Source organism: Lissotriton vulgaris, chromosome 5, assembly GCF_964263255.1.
Source record: "Lissotriton vulgaris chromosome 5, aLisVul1.2, whole genome shotgun sequence".
Lineage (NCBI taxonomy): Eukaryota > Metazoa > Chordata > Amphibia > Caudata > Salamandridae > Lissotriton > Lissotriton vulgaris.
The window spans coordinates 1,809,969,124-1,809,975,970 of NC_141693.1; positions in this window are offsets into that span (position 1 = coordinate 1,809,969,124).

A 6,847-nucleotide genomic window follows, 5' to 3' on the forward strand; every position below is an offset into this window, starting at 1 on the left:
AAGGGGACACAGCCCCTTCTTATACTGTAAATCCCTTTGTTACAATGTGCAGGGTGGGGGGAAAACCAGTCGCAGCTGGTTCTGGAGCACTCTTGATGGCCCAACCACCCATTCCTTTCACTGGGGAGGCTAGGGTCATTAGACACACCACAGGGGGGCGGAGCCAGCATTGTGTGGGGAAAACCCAGCCCATCCAGGACACAGGTACACTCCTCCCACACATCACTCATGCTAATCTCCCACTCACCACCGGGCAGACCCATCCAGACTTCCTGGAGCCTGGCATGCCAGCCAGCTCCAGCCAATCACGCTCCAGCACCCTCACTGTACACATATCTCAATGTCCAGAAGTAGCACTTCCCAACTAGACACACACATGCCGCAGACACCATCTTGCAGCATTCACTCTCACGAGTTTAAGCATACCAAACTCGAGCCTGCACTCCCCACGCATCAGGAACTACCAGGGACACACACATTCCCCATGCATTCCTATGGGAGGGCAGGCCAGCCATACTACACGCACGCACTTTCACTCTGGGACTCAGGGGAAAGTGCGCAGAGACCCAAAAATCACTAACACAGGGTCACAAATAAGGCAAAAAGTCTAGGGGTGAACCTGCCCTGCGGGCCAAGTCCAACAGTTTGTTTATGTGCAGGAAGGGAAACCTTCATACAGATAACCAATACTCCCCTGCACACTGACACCCTTGCACTGTGGTGCAAGGGTGCCTGCGTTGGCGCCATCGCAGGGGGAAAAGCAAGGCTGCACTACATTCTTGTAAATATGGTGCAGCCTTGTGTTTCTGAAGTGCCGGAGCATGTAGTTAAGCCCAGGAGGCTAACGACACGCTACGCCACTTCATTGTACATATCAGAATTACCGTCCATTCCCCTCTTAGCTTTGTGGCGGGCATGAATTAATTGAATGTGCCCACAGATGTTCACACTGAGTGAAAAAGGTTCTACTTATACCAATAAAGTTATCTATTAAAAAAAAATATTTGGGGGTTTTCTGTGAATCCCTGTTGCAGACTCTGAAAGTGTGATCAAGACCCATAAGTAGAAAACTCTACAGGTTTGATTTCGAGACACACAGATAAAAAGGTAGTCAGCAAGGAATTAGGTTTTAGAGACACAGTCCTGCAGAATTGCCAGTGACACTGTCGGGCAGAACAGAGGTAAGAAAAATGTCAACAGTACAGACACAAAGAGTCCTATTTAACTTGCTTGTTTTTTTTTGCTTTGCCAAAGGGAGATTCCAATAAACAAGGAATGTGCCACATCAGGGCACCTTTATTGATTCTTTTAGTTCTAGTCCTGTCTACATCACCGGAGCACAAGCAAGCAGATCCTGTAGCAATTGCTTCACAAAACACTAAGAATTCCCTACTACTGATCACTCATCTCAGACACCAGCCAGGACTGGGATTGGGAGAAGAAACCCAATGATGAAGCATGACACTTGCGGGTGAGGGTTCTGCATCTTTTAAACAACATACCCAACAGAAGCTTGTGTTGAGTTCAGCGAGCTCTAGTATCACTCCTCAATCCACAGATCTGCTTCCACCTTGTCATTCTGAGTAGCCATAGAAATAAAGCCCACAAGCATAAGCAGAGGCAAACATGAGCTAATGTTGTTTGTTTAAAAACTGTGAAAAAATGCAGTGGCATTGCACCTGTGATACCTGTTATGCATCCTGTCAAAATATCAGACACACAAATGTAAGGCTGGCTTTTCTGTGCTTATGGAGGCTTTTAACAAAGATAAATGAAGACCAAAGGTGCAATGAGTGAGCACCACAAAAGAGCACATGCCCATAATTTGGTGTCTCCCTAGAAGAGAATGGTTTGACTTGCTTGACTTTGCATGTGGAGGGATCAGAAGTCAGTGAATATAAGTAATATGATTGGCTGGAACCTTTCCATAATCTGAAAATTGTAGATTAGAGCTCATCTGGTCATACCAGTAATCCTAAATGGTACCATGAAAGGTGTGATTTGAAAAAAGAAAAAAGTGAGACACAACAGAAATAGAGATAAGCACGTCCTTCTTTAATGGGTTAACACTTGATCTTCCTGAATATTTCATAAATAAACAGCAACACACTCCGAACAGATCAGCCAGAGTCCTTTTTGATGTAATATTCATTTATTGAGTATCAGCCAAGCTTCGATGTCTCCATTTGCTGCTGGTCCAAAAAGGATCTACTTTAAAACCATGTGTATTTTTTTTAGAATCATGCTCTCTTCCTTATGAGATCCCTCTTTGTACCCCGATAGTGCAGAAAATAAATCTTTCTAGAGTTCAAGCATTCTAAATTTGAGACATTAAACACTTTATGTTATTGACCTATACTTCTCAGTCAAAGGTTCTTGACCATGACATAACTATTTCCTCTATGGCAACATCAGACCCTAGCTATGTGTTGACATAACAATGCAAAGAGATTCACTGTCTTTTGGCCACCGAGACAGTGAAGTTGAAAGAAGAGCAAGATCCAGGCCTAGGTGGTGTTGTGTACTTGTTGGTGCAGCAGGACAGAATAGATAGAGACTTCATAAAATGCTCTGCACTCAACTATACAGCAACTCAGTAAAATAAAAGGCTAGACCCTTAAACTCAATGACCAAAGCCTACTATTAAATATGACCTGTTGATCGAGCATAGGAAAGAAGAACGGCAAAGGGTTTTTGATCATCCAGCAGTATCCCTCTATAGCATCTCCACAACTGACATTTTACATAAGTGCTGGTTCTTTGACGTATGCAGACCTTCACGATATGATTCGCCCTTCCATGATCAATACTTGAAGATCTTTAATCAGTGCACTGGCCACCATGGTTTCTCTCTTATCTTCTAAATTGTTCAAAGACCTTTCCTAAGAGTATCTGGAAGAGGTCATTTTCTGAGCTACAATTTTGAAAGTTCACCATCTGGATTTACAACATTCGCTGACCCCTCAGTGCTTCCCTTTTTATGGTCCAAAAATACAACAACTTATTTGAGATGTACTCTTGCTACTCAGCTGCCTATTGTTAAACCAGCTGTGAGTAACCTTGATGCAAGAAGAGGAGATATGGGCTCCATTAGACACTGGTGGATGACCCGGAAGTTGACATATAGTTGGAGGCCAAGGACTATGCCACCATGGTGGAAGATCGTGTTCCCTACTGAGCGATCTTCACCTACCAGACGGAGATCTCTGTGCTGAGAATGAAGCCACCACCGTTCCCTTCACAGCAAAGGTTTGTTGAGTGGGTGGCAAATGGTTTTCTATTGAGAAAATAAACTCTAATCCAGTTGTTTGTTTTGTAAATACAAAAATTAAATGCCTCCAATGTGCAGGGAGTTTGCTCCATAGACATGAAAGCTATTCTAAATTGTATTGCTAATATCTTACATGCCTTGCATGGCTTGCTTGTGTCGGCCATGTCTTGCCATGCCTGTCTTGCACAGTTGACATAAACGTGGAAAAAAGGAATAAAGAAGGTCTCCAGTCCCAACCAATACCTTGGGTGAACATGAGATCCTTTTATCAATTCCCTAGTGAGAACATTTTTCAGGAGTCCTGGGTTCAAGGATTAGGCCCCAGCAAAACACTCTGATGTCAGACTAATTCAGACTAATTTAGGTCATGGGTACTCTCTTGAACTAAAGAATTGAAAGGGGTTGTCTGCTTCAGGTTAGTTGAGGAAAAATACCTTGACAGTGGTAAAGCGGCATGTAAAACATTTAGCGCATTATTTCCAAGTCAATCAAACAGCAAAACCTAAGTTCTCACAAGGAAATATATTGCCTTCACATAGGGCCCGATTTAGGGATTGGTAGATGGTTACTCTACCACAAATGTGATAGAAATCCTGTCCGCCTTATGATAAGTAGAGAAGTGTGGCTCAATGGTTAGAGCGGCAGACCCTGATGCAGTAGTCTGGCCGGGACCAGGGTTCAATTCCCGCCTCGGCGGATCTCGGGCTCAACTTCCTCTGACCTGATAATTCTCGCCTCGGTGCCTATTCTGATCATGAGCCCCACTTTGCACCTCTGGGCAATAGCTTGCTTAATCTCTACAATGGCCCCAACAACGCTGAGGATGCCTGACTTTACCTTGGGGGTGCCCAGGAGTGGGCTCCTCACAGGGAAAGGCCAGGAAGGGTTCCTCGGTGGTATTCGTACAAGCGACGAGATGCCTCCGGGTAGTCGTGCGCTATATAAGTGCGTAATTATTATTATTTATAAGCACAATAGATCCTATGGCACTTGTAATTAGGCGGGTGACATATCTATCACATTTCTGACGGGGTAACCTCACTCACCAAATTCAAAATCAGGCCCCTAGAATTTAAGGTGGGTTGTATGTCTTATAGGCCATAATTGGATTGTCTTTTGACTCGTGTCATGTTATGGTCTTGCATGACATTTAAAATCCAATCTGCACATCATAAAGTGACAATTTTTAGAAAAGACATTATTTTGATTGCTTAACTTGGTTCTCTGCCACACGTGCCATTATGCATACCTCCAATTTCAGCGCTTCCTGTTTTTTGAGTAATTCATAGGCAACTCCTCTCCCCCAATACAAACATGTTTACCTTCTTCTACCCTACCACCTAGGAAGTGGCAACTATATTGCAGACTTTAACGCCTACTGATTGTCACATGGTGCTGACCCCGGGTGGTTATGGGATAAATGGCCTTTGACATTTGTGTGACACCTACACTGCACTATCTACAATGGAAGGCATGGATCCAAGTTCTCTGCTTAATGCATTAATGCATTAATCACACAGCTTCCCTAGTAGCAAAGTCTTAAAATAGGATTCCCCCATTTGTTTTTTATTTCGCTGACCACCGATGCCTTTAAGATAACATTTGGAACATTGTGGCTGTTGAACTACAGAAATATTTATATAATAATACACTGTATTTCACTCAGACTTTCCTCAACCCCATGGACTATACAAGCAGTGGCAACACTAATAAATCTGGCATTTCATGCCAGCCCATTAGGTTTGTCAATGCTTGTTTTGTCATGGGTTTTGGAAACGTTATTCTTGACAGAACTACTGAGCGCTCAACAATATAAAAAAGGAAACATTGGCTAAAATATTTTTTTGCTAACAAAACAGATATTGACATAATGGCCCCTGGCACTGAAGGAAACTACTTTGAGTGCAGATGTGCTTGTTGTGAAATAGCAGAATGCCATCACTCACAGTGAAGTTAGCCAATAGCTGAAGTGGGCTGACCAACTGCCCCATATTGTATGCTGTAGTGGGTGGAAGAAAAATGTGAAGGACACAGCAACAGTCTAATGGATTAAGAAGGCTTGTTAAAAGTTTTGATACATACAGAGCTGCGGTCCCTGTTATGGAGTGTTGGCGCCTCCGGTTAGCCTTCCATAAGTTGCAGAGAGGAGTCTATGATGAAGGGCTGGCAGACCCGGAACACTAAGAAATACTATTGTGCTGCCCAGTTTGTCACAGTAAATGACTGGGGGTTTGGTTACTGGACAGACCCAGCCTACCATGTAGATAGAATGGACATGGGTGCCAGTGGATACAATAGAAAGAAGGAAAGAGGCCTGCCTACACATGCGCAAACAGTGGTTTGGGCATGGCGAGAGGCAACAAAATACTTAGGTTGGGAAGGTAGATTAACAGGGATGACACCACTCTGGGATCGTTTCTTTGTGGTGCGGGGGAACTGGTGGGATTTGACAAATGGGAACTGATTGGCCTTGAAAGATTGGAAAACGTGGGGAGAGGACAGACCTACATTGCATTCACAACTTTACAACAGGATTATGACCTGGGAGAGGCGGAGTGGCTCCGGTACTTACAGCTGGGACATGCACTTTGGGGGATATCCATGAAGGGGGGGCGTTGGCTGTGGTTGCCCCTGTAGAAGATCGATTTTTTACAGGCCCACTTACCGACAAGGCGATTTCGTTAATCTATAAAAAGCGGGTCAATAACTCTGTAGACCCATTGTGGACATTGTGGGTGACTTGGGAGAACGATCTTGGCCCAATAGATGACTAGGACTTGGTAATAACCATGAAGGGGCCAAGAGAGGTTGCCATACGCTCCCACTCCCAGCTGATTCAGCTCAATATTTGACATAGAATATACTACTCCAAACCTCTGCTATATCCTCTGTAAGGAGCTATAAACACACTTTGCCAGAGCGGCTGTAGACAAGAGGGGACCAGCTATCACTTACAGTGCGAATGTCCATTCATAAATAAATACTGGGCTGTGATCCGGAGGATCATCGCAGAAGTGGTTGGATCCCTCTCGAAGCAAAATGGTACTTGTTGGTTATCTCGAGAGAAGAGGCTTGGCCTAGATATAAAGTGCTCTGGTTGATACTGGTTGCAGTGAGGCAAAACGTAATATAGCACAGAGCTGGGGAGCGGCCTCTCCGCCGACACTGGCTGATTGGGGAACTGATTTGGATTGGAGCTGGCGAGCTGAACAGACAATATATGAGAGTAGAGGCTGCCCACACAAATAGGAAAAGGTATGATGAGAGTGTCAGGCTTATCAGGGTCTGTAAGAAGGGACTCTTAGTTATAGGAAGGAAAATAGATTTAACATTGTTGTGATGACTCCACCAAGTTGATTTGACCATTGTACTCATGACTCATCGATTGATGGTATACTGCGACATGTGTCCTCCTTGTACTGTTGACTGAGCACTGAGAAATACAAAGAAGTTTAAAAAACAGTTTTGATACATACATATGTTATATCTTCCATCGGTGATTGTCATTTTGCCACATTCAGTGTAAAGTTCTGGGTCATCTTCAAGGAGTTTTTGCATTCTTGGCTTGGGCACCAT